At 44.4% G+C, this 21,649-nt stretch overlaps 1 pseudogene; it reads left to right on the top strand.

The window, feature by feature from the left end:
• Positions 1-21,649, top strand: part of LOC124045843 — a 329,729-nt pseudogene that overhangs the window by 72,318 nt on the left and 235,762 nt on the right.

The following is a 21,649-nucleotide window of genomic DNA, read 5'->3' as shown; positions in this document are numbered from 1 at the left end:
TTTAAAAGTCATTCTACCAACTCTCTGAGTGAGTGGGATCGTTTTCCATTTAAAAGTCATTCTACCAACTCTCTGAGTGAGTGGGATCGTTTTCCATTTAAAAGTCATTCTACCAACTCTCTGAGTGAGTGGGATTGTTTTCCATTTAAAAGTCATTCTACCAACTCTCTAAGTGAGTGGGATCGTTTTCCATTTAAAAGTCATTCTACCAACTCTCTGAGTGAGTGGGATCGTTTTCCATTTAAAAGTCATTCTACCAACTCTCTGAGTGAGTGGGATCGTTTTCCATTTAAAAGTCATTCTACAAACTCTCTAAGTGAGTGGGATCGTTTTCCATTTAAAAGTCTTTATACCAACTCTGAGTGGGATCGTTTTCCATTTAAAAGTCATTCTACCAACTCTCTAAGTGAGTGGGATCGTTTTCCATTTCAAAGTCTTTATACCAACTCTGAGTGGGATCGTTTTCCATTTAAAAGTCATTCTACCAACTCTCTAAGTGAGTGGGATCGTTTTCCATTTCAAAGTCTTTATACCAACTCTGAGTGGGATCGTTTTCCATTTAAAAGTCATTCTACCAACTCTCTGAGTGAGTGGGATCGTTTTCCATTTAAAAGTCATTATACCAACTCTCTAAGTGAGTGGGATCGTTTTCCATTTAAAAGTCATTATACAAACTCTCTAAGTGAGTGGGATCGTTTTCCATTTAAGAGTCATTATACAAACTCTCTAAGTGAGTGGGATCGTTTTCCATTTAAAAGTCTTTATACCAACTCTGAGTGGGATCGTTTTCCATTTAAGAGTCATTCTACCAACTCTCTAAGTGAGTGGGATCGTTTTCCATTTAAAAGTCTTTATACCAACTCTGAGTGGGATCGTTTTCCATTTAAAAGTCATTCTACCAACTCTCTAAGTGAGTGGGATTGTTTTCCATTTAAGAGTCATTATACCAACTCTGAGTGGGATCGTTTTCCATTTAAGAGTCATTATACCAACTCTCTAAGTGAGTGGGATCGTTTTCCATTTAAAAGTCATTCTACCAACTCTCTAAGTGAGTGGGATCGTTTTCCATTTAAGAGTCATTATACCAACTCTCTAAGTGAGTGGGATCGTTTTCCATTTAAAAGTCATTCTACCAACTCTCTAAGTGAGTGGGATCGTTTTCCATTTAAGAGTCATTATACCAACTCTCTGAGTGAGTGGGATTGTTTTCCATTTAAAAGTCATTCTACCAACTCTGAGTGGGATCGTTTTCCATTTAAGAGTCATTATACCAACTCTCTAAGTGAGTGGGATCGTTTTCCATTTAAAAGTCATTATACCAACTCTCTAAGTGAGTGGGATTGTTTTCCATTTAAAAGTCATTCTACCAACTCTCTAAGTGAGTGGGATCGTTTTCCATTTAAAAGTCTTTATACCAACTCTGAGTGGGATCGTTTTCCATTTAAAAGTCATTCTACCAACTCTCTAAGTGAGTGGGATCGTTTTCCATTTAAAAGTCTTTATACCAACTCTGAGTGGGATCGTTTTCCATTTAAAAGTCATTCTACCAACTCTCTAAGTGAGTGGGATCGTTTTCCATTTAAGAGTCATTATACAAACTCTCTAAGTGAGTGGGATCGTTTTCCATTTAAAAGTCTTTATACCAACTCTGAGTGGGATCGTTTTCCATTTAAAAGTCATTCTACCAACTCTCTAAGTGAGTGGGATCGTTTTCCATTTAAAAGTCATTCTACCAACTCTCTAAGTGAGTGGGATCGTTTTCCATTTAAAAGTCATTCTACCAACTCTCTAAGTGAGTGGGATTGTTTTCCATTTAAAAGTCATTCTACCAACTCTCTAAGTGAGTGGGATCGTTTTCCATTTAAAAGTCATTCTACCAACTCTCTAAGTGAGTGGGATCGTTTTCCATTTAAAAGTCATTCTACCAACTCTCTAAGTGAGTGGGATCGTTTTCCATTTAAAAGTCATTCTACCAACTCTCTAAGTGAGTGGGATCGTTTTCCATTTAAAAGTCATTCTACCAACTCTCTAAGTGAGTGGGATCGTTTTCCATTTAAAAGTCTTTATACCAACTCTGAGTGGGATCGTTTTCCATTTAAAAGTCATTCTACCAACTCTCTAAGTGAGTGGGATCGTTTTCCATTTAAAAGTCATTCTACCAACTCTCTAAGTGAGTGGGATCGTTTTCCATTTAAAAGTCATTATACCAACTCTCTAAGTGAGTGGGATTGTTTTCCATTTAAAAGTCATTCTACCAACTCTCTAAGTGAGTGGGATCGTTTTCCATTTAAAAGTCTTTATACCAACTCTGAGTGGGATCGTTTTCCATTTAAAAGTCATTCTACCAACTCTCTAAGTGAGTGGGATCGTTTTCCATTTAAAAGTCTTTATACCAACTCTGAGTGGGATCGTTTTCCATTTAAAAGTCATTCTACCAACTCTCTAAGTGAGTGGGATCGTTTTCCATTTAAGAGTCATTATACAAACTCTCTAAGTGAGTGGGATCGTTTTCCATTTAAAAGTCTTTATACCAACTCTGAGTGGGATCGTTTTCCATTTAAAAGTCATTCTACCAACTCTCTAAGTGAGTGGGATCGTTTTCCATTTAAGAGTCATTATACAAACTCTCTACGTGAGTGGGATCGTTTTCCATTTAAAAGTCTTTATACCAACTCTGAGTGGGATCGTTTTCCATTTAAAAGTCATTCTACCAACTCTCTAAGTGAGTGGGATCGTTTTCCATTTAAAAGTCTTTATACCAACTCTGAGTGGGATCGTTTTCCATTTAAAAGTCATTATACCAACTCTCTAAGTGAGTGGGATTGTTTTCCATTTAAAAGTCATTCTACCAACTCTCTAAGTGAGTGGGATCGTTTTCCATTTAAAAGTCTTTATACCAACTCTGAGTGGGATCGTTTTCCATTTAAAAGTCATTATACCAACTCTCTGAGTGAGTGGGATTGTTTTCCATTTAAAAGTCATTATATCAACTCTCTAAGTGAGTGGGATTGTTTTCCATTTAAAAGTCATTATATCAACTCTCTAAGTGAGTGGGATTGTTTTCCATTTAAAAGTCATTATACCAACTCTCTAAGTGAGTGGGATCGTTTTCCATTTAAAAGTCATTATACAAACTCTCTAAGTGAGTGGGATCGTTTTCCATTTAAAAGTCTTTATACCAACTCTGAGTGGGATCGTTTTCCATTTAAAAGTCATTCTACCAACTCTCTAAGTGAGTGGGATCGTTTTCCATTTAAAAGTCTTTATACCAACTCTGAGTGGGATCGTTTTCCATTTAAAAGTCATTATACCAACTCTCTGAGTGAGTGGGATTGTTTTCCATTTAAAAGTCATTATACCAACTCTGAGTGGGATCGTTTTCCATTTAAAAGTCATTCTACCAACTCTCTGAGTGAGTGGGATTGTTTTCCATTTAAAAGTCATTATACCAACTCTGAGTGGGATCGTTTTCCATTTAAAAGTCATTCTACCAACTCTCTGAGTGAGTGGGATCGTTTTCCATTTAAAAGTCTTTATACCAACTCTGAGTGGGATCGTTTTCCATTTAAAAGTCATTCTACCAACTCTCTAAGTGAGTGGGATCGTTTTCCATTTAAAAGTCTTTATACCAACTCTGAGTGGGATCGTTTTCCATTTAAAAGTCATTATACCAACTCTCTGAGTGAGTGGGATTGTTTTCCATTTAAAAGTCATTATACCAACTCTCTGAGTGAGTGGGATCGTTTTCCATTTAAAAGTCATTCTACCAACTCTCTGAGTGAGTGGGATTGTTTTCCATTTAAAAGTCATTATATCAACTCTCTAAGTGAGTGGGATCGTTTTCCATTTAAAAGTCATTATACAAACTCTCTAAGTGAGTGGGATCGTTTTCCATTTAAGAGTCATTATACAAACTCTCTAAGTGAGTGGGATCGTTTTCCATTTAAAAGTCTTTATACCAACTCTGAGTGGGATCGTTTTCCATTTAAAAGTCATTCTACCAACTCTCTAAGTGAGTGGGATCGTTTTCCATTTAAAAGTCATTCTACCAACTCTCTAAGTGAGTGGGATCGTTTTCCATTTAAAAGTCATTCTACCAACTCTCTAAGTGAGTGGGATCGTTTTCCATTTAAGAGTCATTATACAAACTCTCTAAGTGAGTGGGATCGTTTTCCATTTAAAAGTCTTTATACCAACTCTGAGTGGGATCGTTTTCCATTTAAAAGTCATTCTACCAACTCTCTAAGTGAGTGGGATCGTTTTCCATTTAAGAGTCATTCTACCAACTCTCTAAGTGAGTGGGATCGTTTTCCATTTAAGAGTCATTCTACCAACTCTCTAAGTGAGTGGGATCGTTTTCCATTTAAAAGTCATTCTACCAACTCTGAGTGGGATCGTTTTCCATTTAAGAGTCATTCTACCAACTCTCTAAGTGAGTGGGATCGTTTTCCATTTAAGAGTCATTCTACCAACTCTCTAAGTGAGTGGGATCGTTTTCCATTTAAGAGTCATTCTACCAACTCTGAGTAGGATCGTTTTCCATTTAAAAGTCATTCTGCTAACTCTCTAAGTGGGATCGTTTTCCATTTAAAAGTAATTTTACCAACTCTGAGTAGGATCGTTTTACATTTAAAAGTCATTCTGCTAACTCTCTAAGTAAGTGGGATCGTTTTCCATTTAAAAGTAATTCTACCAATACTCTAAGTGAGTGGGATCGTTTTCCATTTAAAAGTCATTATACCAACTCTGAGTAGGATCGTTTTCCATTTAAAAGTAATTTTACCAACTCTGAGTAGGATCGTTTTACATTTAAAAGTCATTCTACCAACTCTGAGTGGGATCGTTTTCCATTTAAAAGTAATTTTACCAACTCTGAGTAGGATCGTTTTACATTTAAAAGTCATTCTGCTAACTCTCTAAGTGGGATCGTTTTCCATTTAAAAGTAATTCTACCAATACTCTAAGTGAGTGGGATCGTTTTCCATTTAAAAGTCATTCTACCAACTCTGAGTAGGATCGTTTTCCATTTAAAAGTCATTCTGCTAACTCTGAGTGGGATCATTTTCCATTTAAAAGTCATTATACCAACTCTCTGAGTGAGTGGGATCGTTTTCCATTTAAAAGTCATTCTACCAACTCTGAGTGGGATCGTTTTCCATTTAAAAGTCATTCTACCAACTCTCTAAGTGGGATTGTTTTCCATTTAAAAGTCATTCTACCAACTCTGAGTGGGATCATTTTCCATTTAAAAGTCATTATACCAACTCTGAGTGGGATCGTTTTCCATTTAAAAGTCATTCTACCAACTCTCTGAGTGAGTGGGATCATTTTCCATTTAAAAGTCATTCTACCAACTCTGAGTGAGTGGGATCATTTTCCATTTAAAAGTCATTATACCAACTCTGAGTGGGATCGTTTTCCATTTAAAAGTCATTCTACCAACTCTCTGAGTGAGTGGGATCGTTTTCCATTTAAAAGTCATTCTACCAACTCTCTGAGTGAGTGGGATCGTTTTCCATTTAAAAGTCATTCTACCAACTCTGAGTGGGAACATTTTCCATTTCAAAGTCATTATACCAACTCTGAGTGGGATCGTTTTCCATTTAAAAGTCATTCTACCAACTCTCTGAGTGAGTGGGATCATTTTCCATTTAAAAGTCATTCTACCAACTCTGAGTGAGTGGGATCATTTTCCATTTAAAAGTCATTATACCAACTCTGAGTGGGATCGTTTTCCATTTAAAAGTCATTCTACCAACTCTCTGAGTGAGTGGGATCGTTTTCCATTTAAAAGTCATTCTACCAACTCTCTGAGTGAGTGGGATCGTTTTCCATTTAAAAGTCATTCTACCAACTCTGAGTGGGAACATTTTCCATTTCAAAGTCATTCTCTCAACTCTGAGTGGGATCGTTTTCCATTTAAAAGTCATTCTGCTAACTCTCTAAGTAAGTGGGATCGTTTTCAATTTAAAAGTAATTCTACCAATACTCTAAGTGAGTGGGATCATTTTCCATTTAAAAGTCATTCTACCAACTCTCTAAGTGGGATTGTTTTCCATTTAAGAGTCATTCTCTCAACTCTGAGTGGAAACATTTTCCATTTAAAAGTCATTCTACCAACTCTGAGGGGGATCGTTTTCCATTGAAAAGTAATTCTACCAACTCTGAGTGGGATCATTTCCCATTTAAAAGTCATTATACCAACTCACTGAGTGAGTGGGATTGTTTTCCATTTAAAAGTCATTCTACCAACTCTCTGAGTGAGTGGGATCGTTTTCCATTTAAAAGTCATTCTACCAACTCTGAGTGGGATCGTTTTCCATTTAAAAGTCATTCTACCAACTCTGAGTGGGATCATTTTCCATTTAAAAGTCATTATACCAACTCTGAGTGGGATCGTTTTCCATTTAAAAGTCATTCTACCAACTCTGAGTGGGATCATTTCCATTTAAAAGTCATTATACCAACTCTGAGTGGGATCGTTTTCCATTTAAAAGTCATTCTACCAACTCTGAGTGGGATCGTTTTCCATTTAAAAGTCATTATACCAACTCTCTGAGTGAGTGGGATCATTTTCAATAAAAGTCATTCTACCAACTCTGAGTGGGATCGTTTTCCATTTAAAAGTCATTCTACCAACTCTCTAAGTGAGTGGGATCGTTTTCCATTTAAAAGTCATTCTACCAACTCTGAGTAGGATCGTTTTCCATTTAAAAGTCATTCTGCTAACTCTCTAAGTGAGTGGGATCGTTTTCCATTTAAAAGTTATTCTACCAACTCTGACCCATTTAAAAGTCATTCTGCTAACTCTAAGTGAGTGGGATCTAATTTAGTCATTCTACCAACTCTGAGTGGGATCGTTTTCCATTTAAAAGTCATTCTACCAACTCTCCTAATGAGTGGGATCGTTTTCCATTTAAAAGTTATTCTACCAACTCTAAGTGGGATCCTTTTCCATTTAAAAGTCATTCTACCAACTCTGAGTAGGATCGTTTTCCATTTAAAAGTTATTCTACCAACTCTCTGCTCTTACTTACAAACCCATGCTCTCTCTCTCCCTCTCGCTCTCTATCACCAAACAGACTACATTGTTCCATTCATCCATTTCCCATCCACAGGGGAGTGTAATTTGAGTGAGGGAAGGACAAACAAACAAACAGTAGAGGGAAGCAGAGTGAGAGTGGAGCCAGAGAGGCAGAGCTATAGGGCAGTTCAGATTGCCATGCCTCATTGCCAGTTTCAACCTCTGGCTCTGGGTTGCTGCCACGCTGTTTCCGCTGATTGCGATCGAAGGATCGGCCGGTTGCTCTCCCGGATCCATCTCACTCCCAGTGCAGGGGGCCGAGGGAGGGTGCAAGGGGAGGTCGTAGGCACCCATTGGGAACTCACAGCCCTGCTAGATTCCTGCTCTCTCTCTCTAACTCTCTCTCTCTACTCAGGCCAGCCTTGACCTAGACATCCTGACCTGGCAAGGCATGCCTCCATCACATCCATGAAGTTATCTAGCTGACATTGCTGAGATGGGCATTGTAATGGATCACGAGTCACTTTATACAATGCCACTCTTAATAATGCTACTTTAATAATGTTACATATCTTACTTACATTACTCATATCACATGTATATACTGAATTTTATACCATCTACTGCACCTTGCCTATCGCTCATCCATATATTATATGTAAATATTCTCATTCACCCCTTTAGATTGGTGTGTATTAGGTTGTTGTTGGGGACTTGTTAGATTACTTGTTAAATATTACTGCACTGTCGGAACTAGAAGCACAAACATTTCACCACACTCACATTAACATCTGCTAACCATGTGTATGTGACCAATACAATTTGATTTGATTTTGATTTGAAGCTCCTGAGTAGTAATCAGAATTTCCAGTTGTATATGACTTAGACACAGTAGGGATGTTGCAGCAGGCATCTGGAAGTGGTATGTATGTACCTTGCTGCTTGCTGATTACAGGAGTCTCAGATGGCAGGAGGGAGCTTTAACCTACTGGACGCTTCACCATATAGACCCATTTAATTCACACACTGTCTGGATGCAGCCTGTAATTATCTGGCCCCAGATGTCCTGTGTTTAGTCCCCCCCCCCCCCACTGCTCTATTTCCAGACCCAACTCCATGGTGGGGGGGGGGGTCAGAGAAGGACATGGTCTCCTGCATTGTCCTTTCAGAAGACCTCTGCTGTACACGGCTGGGCCTGGCTGGGACTTGGCAGAGCTGGCACCCCTCGCTGGGTGAAATATGAGGGGCGTCAGCTGGCAGTAGTGTGGGGGACGCGGGGCTCGCCAGCGCTCTTGTCTCTACTAATGAGTCCCGTCTGGTGTCCAGGATGAGAAGGGGGGGGGGGGTAAATCAGGACTCAATGAAAGCCATTGTAATGCCCTTAACCTGGTACCGTCTTTCCCAAGTACTGGTCTGAACTACAGTATACTAATAAATTAGTACTGGTCTGAACTACAGTATACTAATAAAATAGTACTGGTCTGAACTACAGTATACTAATAAAATAGTACTGGTCTGAACTACAGTATACTAATAAAATAGTACTGGTCTGAACTACAGTATACTAATAAAATAGTACTGGTCTGAACTACAGTATACTAATAAAATAGTACTGGTCTGAACTACAGTATACTAATAAAATAGTACTGGTCTGAACTACAGTATACTAATAAAATAGTACTGGTCTGAACTACAGTATACTAATAAAATAGTACTGGTCTGAACTACAGTATACTAATAAAATAGTACTGGTCTGAACTACAGTATACCTAATAGACTAGTACTGGTCTGAACTACAGTATATCTAATAGACTAGTACTGGTCTGAACTACAGTATACTAATATAATAGTACTGGTCTGAACTACAGTATACCTAATAGACTAGTACTGGTCTGAACTACAGTATACCTAATAGACTAGTACTGGTCTGAACTACAGTATACCTAATAGACTAGTACTGGTCTGAACTACACTATACCTAATAGACTAGTACTGGTCTGAACTACAGTATACTAATATAATAGTACTGGTCTGAACTACAGTATACCTAATAGAATAGTACTGGTCTGAACTACAGTATACCTAATAGACTAGTACTGGTCTGAACTACAGTATACCTAATAGACTAGTACTGGTCTGAACTACACTATACCTAATAGAATAGTACTGGTCTGAACTACAGTATAACCTAATAGACTAGTACTGGTCTGAACTACAGTATAACCTAATAGACTAGTACTGGTCTGAACTACACTATACCTAATAGACTAGTACTGGTCTGAACTACAGTATACCTAATAGAATAGTACTGGTCTGAACTACAGTATAACCTAATAGACCAGTACTGGTCTGAACTACAGTATAACCTAATAGACCAGTACTGGTCTGAACTACAATATACCCGATAGACCAGTACTGGTCTGAACTACAATATACCTAATAGACTAGTACTGGTCTGAACTACAATATACCTAATAGAATAGTACTGGTCTGAACTACAGTATTCTAATAGACTAGTACTGGTCTGAACTACAGTATTCTAATATACTAGTACTGGTCTGAACTACAGTATACCTAATAGACTAGTACTGGTCTGAACTACAGTATACCTAATAGACTAGTACTGGTCTGAACTACAGTATACCTAATAGACTAGTACTGGTCTGAACTACAGTATACTAATATAATAGTACGGGTCTGAACTACAGTATACCTAATAGACTAGTACTGGTCTGAACTACAGTATACCTAATAGACCAGTACTGGTCTGAACTACACTATACCTAATAGACTAGTACTGGTCTGAACTACAGTATACCTAATAGACTAGTACTGGTCTGAACTACAGTATAACCTAATAGACTAGTACTGGTCTGAACTACACTATACCTAATAGACTAGTACTGGTCTGAACTACAGTATACCTAATAGAATAGTACTGGTCTGAACTACAGTATACCTAATAGACTAGTACTGGTCTGAACTACAGTATACCTAATAGACTAGTACTGGTCTGAACTACAATATACCCGATAGACCAGTACTGGTCTGAACTACAGTATACCTAATAGACTAGTACTGGTCTGAACTACAATATACCTAATAGAATAGTACTGGTCTGAACTACAGTATTCTAATAGACTAGTACTGGTCTGAACTACAGTATTCTAATATACTAGTACTGGTCTGAACTACAGTATACCTAATAGACTAGTACTGGTCTGAACTACAGTATACCTAATAGACTAGTACTGGTCTGAACTACAGTATACCTAATAGACTAGTACTGGTCTGAACTACAGTATACCTAATAGACTAGTACGGGTCTGAACTACAGTATACCTAATAGAATAGTACTGGTCTGAACTACAGTATAACCTAATAGACCAGTACTGGTCTGAACTACAATATACCCGATAGACCAGTACTGGTCTGAACTACAGTATACCTAATAGACTAGTACTGGTCTGAACTACACTATACCTAATAGACAAGTACTGGTCTGAACTACAGTATACCTAATAGACTAGTACTGGTCTGAACTACAGTATACCTAATAGACTAGTACTGGTCTGAACTACACTATACCTAATAGACTAGTACTAGTCTGAACTACAGTATACCTAATAGAATAGTACTGGTCTGAACTACAGTATACCTAATAGACTAGTACTGGTCTGAACTACTACTATACCTAATAGACTAGTACTGGTCTGAACTACAGTATACCTAATAGACTAGTACTGGTCTGAACTACAGTATACCTAATAGAATAGTACTGGTCTGAACTACAGTATAACCTAATAGACCAGTACTGGTCTGAACTACAATATACCCGATAGACCAGTACTGGTCTGAACTACAGTATACCTAACAAGTACTGGTCTGAACTACAGTATACCTAATAGACTAGTACTGGTCTGAACTACAGTATACCTAATAGACTAGTACTGGTCTGAACTACACTATACCTAATAGACTAGTACTAGTCTGAACTACAGTATACCTAATAGAATAGTACTGGTCTGAACTACAGTATACCTAATAGACTAGTACTGGTCTGAACTACACTATACCTAATAGACTAGTACTGGTCTGAACTACACTATACCTAATAGACTAGTACTGGTCTGAACTACAGTATACCTAATAGACTAGTACTGGTCTGAACTACAGTATACCTAATAGACTAGTACTGGTCTGAACTACAGTATACCTAATAGACTAGTACTGGTCTGAACTACAGTATACCTAATAGAATAGTACTGGTCTGAACTACAGTATAACCTAATAGACCAGTACTGTTCTGAACTACAATATACCCGATAGACCAGTACTGGTCTGAACTACAGTATACCTAATAGACTAGTACTGGTCTGAACTACAATATACCTAATAGAATAGTACTGGTCTGAACTACAGTATTCTAATAGACTAGTACTGGTCTGAACTACAGTATTCTAATATACTAGTACTGGTCTGAACTACAGTATACCTAATAGACTAGTACTGGTCTGAACTACAGTATACCTAATAGACTAGTACTGGTCTGAACTACAGTATACCTAATAGACAAGTACTGGTCTGAACTACAGTATACTAATATAATAGTACGGGTCTGAACTACAGTATACTAATATAATAGTACGGGTCTGAACTACAGTATACTAATATAATAGTACGGGTCTGAACTACAGTATACCTAATAGACTAGTACTGGTCTGAACTACAGTATACCTAATAGAATAGTACTGGTCTGAACTACAGTATACTAATATAATAGTACGGGTCTGAACTACAGTATACCTAATAGACTAGTACTGGTCTGAACTACAGTATACCTAATAGACCAGTACTGGTCTGAACTACACTATACCTAATAGACTAGTACTAGTCTGAACTACAGTATACCTAATAGAATAGTACTGGTCTGAACTACAGTATACCTAATAGACTAGTACTGGTCTGAACTACACTATACCTAATAGACAAGTACTGGTCTGAACTACAGTATACCTAATAGAATAGTACTGGTCTGAACTACAGTATACCTAATAGACTAGTACTGGTCTGAACTACACTATACCTAATAGACAAGTACTGGTCTGAACTACAGTATACCTAATAGACTAGTACTGGTCTGAACTACAGTATACCTAATAGACTAGTACTGGTCTGAACTACACTATACCTAATAGACTAGTACTGGTCTGAACTACAGTATACCTAATAGAATAGTACTGGTCTGAACTACAGTATACCTAATAGACTAGTACTGGTCTGAACTACACTATACCTAATAGACTAGTACTGGTCTGAACTACAGTATACCTAATAGACTAGTACTGGTCTGAACTACAGTATACCTAATAGACTAGTACTGGTCTGAACTACAGTATACCTAATAGACTAGTACTGGTCTGAACTACAGTATACCTAATAGAATAGTACTGGTCTGAACTACACTATACCTAATAGACTAGTACTGGTCTTAACTACACTATACCTAATAGACTAGTACTGGTCTGAACTACAGTATTCTAATATACTAGTACTGGTCTGAACTACAGTATAACCTAATAGACCAGTACTGGTCTGAACTACACTATACCTAATAGACTAGTACTGGTCTGAACTACAGTATACCTAATAGACTAGTACTGGTCTGAACTACACTATACCTAATAGACTAGTACTGTTCTGAACTACAGTATACCTAATAGAATAGTACTGGTCTGAACTACAGTATACCTAATAGACTAGTACTGGTCTGAACTACACTATACCTAATAGACTAGTACTGGTCTGAACTACACTATACCTAATAGACTAGTACTGGTCTGAACTACAGTATAACCTAATAGACTAGTACTGGTCTGAACTACAGTATAACCTAATAGACCAGTACTGGTCTGAACTACAATATACCTAATAGAATAGTACTGGTCTGAACTACAGTATACCCGATAGACCAGTACTGGTCTGAACTACAATATACCTAATAGAATAGTACTGGTCTGAACTACAGTATTCTAATAGACTAGTACTGGTCTGAACTACACTATACCTAATAGACTAGTACTGGTCTGAACTACAGTATACCTAATAGACTAGTACTGGTCTGAACTACAGTATACCTAATAGACTAGTACTGGTCTGAACTACACTATACCTAATAGACTAGTACTGGTCTGAACTACAGTATAACCTAATAGACCAGTACTGGTCTGAACTACATTATTCTAATAGACTTCTTTCACAAGCTCAGTATAATTATTCTATCTGTACAACCCTCTTACATTCGTCCATCAGTCTCTACATTGTGTTGTGTGGACATTAAGATGAGTTCCATCCACCAATGTGCATGCTGGGTACTTTGTGTCTTTAGACACAAGATGACTGAAGAATTCACCCAGCGACCTTCCTTCGTTCCATCCCCCATTCTGGTCACATCAGCTCATAACACATGCACATCTCCTTCCTTCGTTCCATCCCCCATTCTGGTCACATCAGCTCATAACACATGCACATCTCCTTCCTTCCCAGAGAGCTTAGCGGCTGGCGGAGTGTGTGTGTTGCCTGTGATTGATCGTCTACTATGGAAGCGATATGTCTTCAAATAGACAAGCGGATCCTGGCACCAGTTAATTAGTGATGTGTGATGTGTTAGAGGTCACTAATCCTAGTTACATATGTCAGTGCGTATGAAAGATACCCCCTGGGACCTGTTACACACGAGCTTATCACACAGTGACAGCCCACTGAGAACAGATGCCAGTTCAACATGTAGTTTGATTTACATTTGGTTGAGTGAAATCAAGACAAATGGCACCACGTGGTTGGATTTAGGTTCAAAGTTGGGTGAAAAATAGATCCCTTTACGCTGATCACTTTTTCCCGCGTTGATTTAACGTCAAAACGTTGTATTTTTTTTAAATGACGTGGAAACGATGTTGATTCAACCACGTTTTTGTTGTGCAGTGGGAGTCTGTGTATGCTGCTGTTATGTGTATGCTGCTGTTATGTGTATGCTGCTGTTATGTGTATGCTGCTGTTATGTGTATGCTGCTGTTATGTGTATGCTGCTGTTATGTGTATGCTGCTGTCTGTCTCTCAAATAGTTAAAGTACAAAAGGGAATATAAATAAACATAAATATAGGTTGTATTTCCAATGGTGTTTGTGCTTCACTGGTCTCCCTTTTCTTGTGGCAACAGGTCACATATCTTGCTACAGTGATGGCACACTGTGGTATTTCACCCAGTAGATATGGGAGTTTTTCAAAATTGGGTTTGTTTTCAAATTATTTGTGGATCTGTGTAGTCTGAGGGAAATATGTCTCTCTAATATGGTCGTACATTTGGCAGGAGGTTTAGGAAGTGCAGCTCAGTTTCCACCTCATTTTGTGGGCAGTGAGCACATAGCCTGTCTTCTCTTGAGAGCCAGGTCTGCCTTCGGCGGCCTTTCTCAATAGCAAGGCTATGTTCATTGAGTCTGTACATAGTCAAGGCTTTCCTTAACTTTGGGTCAGTCACAGTGGTCTCTCTCTCTTCTTCTCTCTCTCAATTTCTATTTTTGAATTTAAGGGGCTTTATTGACATGGGAAACATATGTTTACATTGCCAAAGCAAGTGAGGTAGATAATAAACAAACGTGAAATACAAATGAATAGTAAACATGACACTCACAAAAGTTCCAAAATAATAAAGACATTTCAAATGTCATATTATGTCTATATACAGTGTTGTAATGACATACAAGTACAAACGGGAAAATAAATCAACATGAATATCTCTCTCTCTCTTTCTCACAGCCGCTTCAGATAGATGATAACTTCTGTGGGCAGGACTTCAACCAGCCCCTGGGAGGAACCAGCACCATCGAGGGTCTGCCTCTGTTCGTGGACAAGGACGATGGCATGACCTCGGTGGCGGCCTACGAATACCACGGCCACACCGTGGCCTTTACCGGCACACGCAGCGGACGCATTAAGAAGGTAGGATGATGGTGGATTCAGTGTGTGTGTGTGTGTGTGTGTGTGTGTGTGTGTGTGTGTGTGTGTGTGTGTGTGTGTGTGTGTGTGTGTGTGTGTGTGTGTGTGTGTGTGTGTGTGTGTGTGTGTGTGTGTGCGTGTGCGCGTGTGTGTGTGTGTGTATGTCGCTGTGTGTGTGTCAGTGTGTGTGTGTATGTCGCTGTGTGTGTGTGTCAGTGTGTGTGTCTGAATGTTACTCACCTCTAGCTATGAGGATGAATCTAAAGGCTCTGTCTCATTGCTGACTCCTCTGTGCTGAGTGGGGGATTGAGATGACTGGAGTAGTGGGTTTGACCATCACCAGGGCTGTCGTGCTGTGAGCCATTGCTGTGCCTTCTCTGGTGCTGTTCACTGAGCTCTGGAGAACAGGGGAGAAAAGGGAACAGGGTTGGAGAGGGGAGAAAAGGGAACAGGGTTGGAGAGGGGAGAAAAGGGAACAGGGTTGGAGAGGGGAGAAAAGGGAACAGGGTTGGAGAGGGGAGAAAAGGGAACAGGGTTGGAGAGGGGAGAAAAGGGAACAGGGTTGGAGAGGGGAGAAAAGGGAACAGGGTTGGAGAGGGGAAGAGCAGGGGAGGAGAGGGGAGAAAAGGGAACAGGGTTGGAGAGGGGAGAAAAGGGAACAGGGTTGGAGAGGGGAGAAAAGGGAACAGGGTTGGAGAGGGGAGAAAAGGGAACAGGGTTGGAGAGGGGAAGAGCAGGGGAGGAGAGGGCAGGAGAGGGGAGGAGAAGGGAAGAGCAGGGGAGGAGAGGGGAGGAGAGGGAGGAGAAGGGAAGAGCAGGGGAGGAGAGGGGAGGAGAGAGGAGGAGAAGGGAAGAGAGGGGAGGAGAGGGGAAGAGAGGGGAAGAGAGGGGAGGAGAGGGGAGGAGAAGGGAAGAGCAGGGGAGGAGAGGGGAGGAGAAGGGAAGAGAGGGGAGGAGAGGGGAAGAGCAGGGGAGGAGAGGTGAAGAGAGGGGAAGAGCAGGGGAGGAGAGGGGAGAAAAGGGAACATGGTTGGAGAGGGGAGGAGAGGAGAGGGGAAGAGAGGGGAAGAGCAGGGGAGGAGAGGGGAGGAGAGGGGAGGAGAGGGGAAGAGCAGGGGAGGAGAGGTGAAGAGAGGGGAAGAGCAGGGGAGGAGAGGGGAGAAAAGGGAACATGGTTGGAGAGGGGAGGAGAGGGGAAGAGAGGGGAGGAGAGGGGAGGAGAAGGGAAGAGCAGGGGAGGAGAGGGAGGAGAGGGGAGGAGAAGGGAAGAGCAGGGGAGGAGAGGGGAGGAGAGGGGAGGAGAAGGGAAGAGAGGGAGGAGGGGGAAGAGAGGGAGGAGAGGGGAGGAGAGGGGAGGAGAAGGGAAGAGCAGGGGAGGAGGAGGGGAGGAGAGGGGAGGAGAGGGGAAGAGCAGGGGAGGAGAGGTGAAGAGAGGGGAAGAGCAGGGGAGGAGAGGGGAGAAAAGGGAACATGGTTGGAGAGGGGAGGAGAGGAGAGGGGAAGAGAGGGGAAGAGCAGGGGAGGAGAGGGGAGGAGAGGGGAGGAGAGGGGAAGAGCAGGGGAGGAGAGGTGAAGAGAGGGGAAGAGCAGGGGAGGAGAGGGGAGAAAAGGGAACATGGTTGGAGAGGGGAGGAGAGGAGAGGGGAAGAGAGGGGAAGAGCAGGGGAGGAGAGGGGAGGAGAGGGGAAGAGCAGGGGAGGAGAGGTGAAGAGAGGGGAAGAGCAGGGGAGGAGAGGGGAGAAAAGGGAACAGGGTTGGAGAGGGGAGAAAAGGGAACAGGGTTGGAGAGGGGAAAAAGGGAACAGAGGTTGGAGAGGGGAGAAAGGGAACAGGGGGGGAGAGGGGAAGAGCAGGGGAGGAGAGGGGAGGAGAGGGGAGGAGAAGGGAAGAGCAGGGGAGGAGAGGGGAGGAGAGGGAGAGGAGAAGGGAAGAGCAGGGGAGGAGAGGGGGAGGAGAGGGGAGGAGAAGGGAAGAGAGGGGAGGAGAGGGGAAGAGAGGGGAGGAGAGGGGAGGAGAAGGGAAGGGAAGAGCAGGGGAGGAGAGGGGAAGAGAGGGAAGAGAGGGGAGGAGAGGGGAGGGGCAGGGGAGAGGGGAGGAGAAGAGCAGGGGGGAGAGGGGAGAAAAGGGAACATGTTTGGGAGGAGGAGAGGAGAGGGGAAGAGAGGGGAAGAGAGGGGAGGAGAGGGGAAGAGGGGAGGAGAGGGGAAGAGCAGGGGAGGAGAGGTGAAGAGAGGGGAAGAGCAGGGGAGGAGAGGGGAGAAAAGGGAACATGTTTGGAGAGGGGAGGGAACAGGGTTGGAGAGGGAAGGGAACAGGGTTGGAGGGGAAGAGCAGGGGAGGAGAGGGGAGGAGAGGGGAGGAGAGGGAAGAGCAGGGGAGGAGAGGGGAGGAGAGGGGAGGAGAAGGGAAGAGCAGGGGAGGAGAGGGGAGGAGAGGGGAGGAGAAGGGAAGAGAGGGGAGGAGAGGGGAAGAGAGGGGAGGAGAGGGAGGAGAGGGGAGGAGAAGGGAAGAGCAGGGGAGGAGAGGGGGGAGGAGAGGGGAGGAGAAGGGAAGAGAGGGGAGGAGAGGGGAAGAGCAGGGGAGGAGAGGTGAAGAGGGGGAAGAGCAGGGGAGGAGAGGGGAGAAAAGGGAACATGGTTGGAGAGGGGAGGAGAGGAGAGGGGAAGAGAGGGGAAGAGCAGGGGAGGAGAGGGGAGGAGAAGGGAAGAGAGGGGAAGAGCAGGGGAGGAGAGGGGAGGAGAAGGGAAGAGCAGGGAAGAACACGGGAGGAGAGGGGAGGAGAGGGGAAGATCAGGGAGAACAGGGGAGGAGAAGGGAAGAGGGAAGAACAGGGGAGGAGAGGGGAAGAGCAGGGAAGAACACGGGAGGAGAGGGGAAGAGCAGGGAGAACAGGGAGGAGAGGGGAGGAGAAGGGAAGGGCAGGGAAGAACAGGGGAGGAGAGGGGAGGAGAAGGGAAGAACAGGGAAGAACAGGGGAGGAGAGGGGAAGAGCAGGGAAGAACACGGGAGGAGAGGGGAGGAGAGGGGAAGAGCAGGGAGAACAGGGGAGGAGAGGGGAGGAGAAGGGAAGAGCAGGGGAGGAGAGGGGAGGAGAAGGGAAGAGCAGCGAAGAACAGGGGAGAACAGGGGAGAAAAGGGAACAGGGGAGGAGAGGGGAGGAGAGGGGAAGAGCAGGTAAGCAGGGGAGAAAGGGGAACGGGAAGAGCAGGGGAGCAGGGGAGGAGAGGGGAAGAGCAGGGGAGTAGAGGGGAGAACAGGGGAGAAAAGGGATCAGGGGAGGAGAGGGGAGGAGAGGGGAAGAGCAGGGAAGCAGGGGAGGAGAGGGGAGAGCAGGGAAGAACAGGGGAGGAGAGGGAAGAACAGGGGAGGAGAGGGGAAGAGCAGGGAAGAACACGGGAGGAGAGGGGAGAAAGGGGAACGGGGAGGAGAGGGGAAGAGCAGGGGAAGAGCAGGGGATGAGAGGGGAGGAGAACAGGGGAGGAGAACAGGGGAGGAGAGGAGAACAGGGGAGGAGAGGAGAACAGGGGAGGAGAGGGGAGAGCAGGGAATAACAGGGGACGAGAGGAGAACAGGGGAGGACAGGGGAGGAGAGGGGAGCAGGGAAGAACAGGGGAGGAGAGGGAAGAACAGGGGAGGAGAGGAGAACAGGGAAGAACAGGGGAGGAGAGGGGAGCAGGGAAGAACAGGGGAGGAGAGGAGAACAGGGAAGAACAGGGGAGGAGAGGAGAACAGGGGAGGACAGGGGAGGAGAGGAGAACAGGGGAGGACAGGGGAGGAGAGGAGAACAGGGAAGAACAGGGGAGGAGAGGGGAGCAGGGAAGAACAGGGGAGGAGAGGGAAGAACAGGGGAGGAGAGGGTAGAGCAGGGAAGAACAGGGGAGGAGAGGAGAACAGGGGAGGAGAGGGAAGAACAGGGGAGGAGAGGAGAACAGGGGAGGAGAGGGGAGAGCAGGGAAGAACAGGGGAGGAGAGGAGAGCAGGGAAGAACAGGGGAGGAGAGGGAAGAACAGGGGAGGAGAGGATAGAGCAGGGAAGAACAGGGGAGGAGAGGAGAGCAGGGAAGAACAGGGGAGGAGAGGGAAGAACAGGGGAGGAGAGGGTAGAGCAGGGAAGAACAGGGGAGGAGAGGAGAACAGGGGAAGAGAGGGAAGAACAGGGGAGGAGAGGAGAACAGGGGAGGAGAGGGAGAGCAGGGAAGAACAGGGGAGGAGAGGAGAACAGGGGAGGAGAGGGGAGAGCAGAGAAGAACAGGGGAGGAGAGGGGAGGAGAAGGGACCAGGGAAGAAGAGGGGAGGAGAGGAGAACAGGGGAGGAGAGGAGAACAGGGGAGGAGAGGAGAACAGGGAAGAACAGGTGAGGAGAGGGGAGGCGAAGGGAGCAGGGAAGAACAGGGGAGGAGAGGAGAACAGGGGAGGAGAGGAGAACAGGGGAAGAGAGGGGAGAGCAGGGAAGAACAGGGGACGAGAGGGGAGAGCAGGGAAGAACAGGGGAGGAGAGGGAAGAACAGGGGAGGAGAGGAGAACAGGGGAGGAGAGGGGAGAACAGGGGAGGACAGGGGAGGAGAGCAGGGGAGGAGAGGGGAGGAGAAGGGAGCAGGGAAGAACAGGGGAGGAGAGGGAAGAACAGGGGAGGAGAGGGGAGGAGAGGGGAGAGCAGGGAAGAACAGGGGAGGAGAGGGGAGAGCAGGGAAGAACAGGGGAGGAGAGGGGAACAGGGGAGGAAAGCAGGGTTTGGTGGGACGGCTCTCAGATGGTTTCAGACTGTTAACACTGACTACAGTCTAAGAAGGGCATTGGGTTTGTGTTAGAGCTTTAGTCAGAATCTCTATGGAAAGCTGAGGGTGAGTAGATTGTACAGTATCTTTGTTGAATGTATGCAATTATTTGTAGGTCATTTTATGTGGCGGATAATAGAGAAACATGGAATCAACCACATATTCATACACACCAGAATGCACATCTGCATACACACTGATTTACACTGAACCATTATTCAGGCACTCATGCATGCTGGTCTAGGTGCAGGACACACACATGTGCACACACTGAGTCTCTCCTGTTTTGCCAAGTCGGCTGAAACCCAGTCCCATAGTCCTTGGTTCTGACCCCTGAGGTAGCGATAGGTTGCTGGTGGTTTGGAGCGGTGCTGTTGGTGTCCGTCTGCAGGCAGGATGCTGGAGGGGGATGTGGAGGCTGGGGCTGGGATGGATCAGCATATCTCAGAAGGAAGATATCCCTCCCATGATCGGAATCCCATTTCCCCTCTTCCACCGACTCTTCCTGTGTGGAGGCCGAGCGCTGGGCGGTGGGGCGCAGGCTGCTGGTGTCCTCACACATAGATCGATGCAGGGCTGTAGATATAGGAGCAGAGACGGCTGGCTGGAGCTGGGGCAGCAACGTCATCACCACAGAGCACAACCAGGCCCTCCTGTAGTCTCTCGTTCTCCCCCATGACCCCCCTCCCGCTCTTCAGGAGACCCTCTCATGACAGTCTCACCGCGTGCCATCGCCAACCGCCTCTCCTCTCTGTCCGTGTCCGTGTATAAATGACAGTCCTAATTCCATGCGGCGGCATCATTGTCATTTTCTCCTGATTTGGTTTTGTTTGTTTGTTTGTTTGGCTGGTGAGTGTAGTGTTGACGGTGGCCTGACGGTCAGGGACATCCGAGGCGGGCCGGAGCAGAGCACTGCTTCTGTCTGGAGACTGGAGAGAGGAGAGTGTGTGGAGGGCCCCCCGATCGTTGCTAGCAGTTTTGTTTTATTGCTATATTTATTGTGAGTTAAACTGTGCACCGTGCCCTAATGAAATGGAAAGCAGCAGTCTATGGGTGTAATTCGCCCTGTGCCTCCGTTGATGTGGCTGCAAGGCCCTTATTGATTCATCTATATGAATATATAATCACAGGCGTAAATCTTAGCAGGCGCGGAGGCAGCGGCCGGGTGGACTTGTTCAAATGCAGCTAGTCTAGTTGTTGGGGGGGGGGGGGGGCACGCCAGATGATGTGTGTGTGCCTGGGTAAAGCCTCCACACACAAGCTCTGTTGGCACCCATGCTGGAGTGTTTGCATATGCATGTGTGTGTCTATCTGAATGTTTGTGGGGGGGATGTAGAATGTGCTCATACTGTGTTGCTAGTGTTGTGATCTCTCTCTGTAGTATCAGCCAGAAGAGCTGGGATCACTGGGTCACTGTCTGCCATTTAATAGGATTCCTCAGCTTCAGAACAGCTGCAGCTGCTTCAAACACACACAGGAGAGGAACACCCACATCTCCATAAAACCTGGAAAGCTCTCTCAGACGACTTCTATTTCCAACCTGAGAAGCACCCCTCAGGCCCCACAGCTCCTGCTAAGTAGCCCCTCTCAGACGACTTCTATTTCCAACCTGAGAAGCACCCCTCAGGCCCCACAGCTCCTGCTAAGTAGCCTCTCTCAGACGACTTCTATTTCCAACCTGAGAAGCACCCCTCAGGCCCCACAGCTCCTGCTAAGTAGCCCCTCTCAGACGACTTCTATTTCCAACCTGAGAAGCACCCCTCAGGCCCCACAGCTCCTGCTAAGTAGCCCCTCTCAGACGACTTCTATTTCCAACCTGAGAAGCACCCTCAGGCCCCACAGCTCCTGCTAAGTAGCCC

This window comes from Oncorhynchus gorbuscha, linkage group LG10 (genome assembly GCF_021184085.1).
Source record: "Oncorhynchus gorbuscha isolate QuinsamMale2020 ecotype Even-year linkage group LG10, OgorEven_v1.0, whole genome shotgun sequence".
NCBI classification, from domain to species: Eukaryota; Metazoa; Chordata; class Actinopteri; order Salmoniformes; family Salmonidae; genus Oncorhynchus; species Oncorhynchus gorbuscha.
The sequence above is the reverse complement of the archived record's forward strand: the minus strand, read 5'-3'. Positions and strand labels throughout refer to the sequence as shown.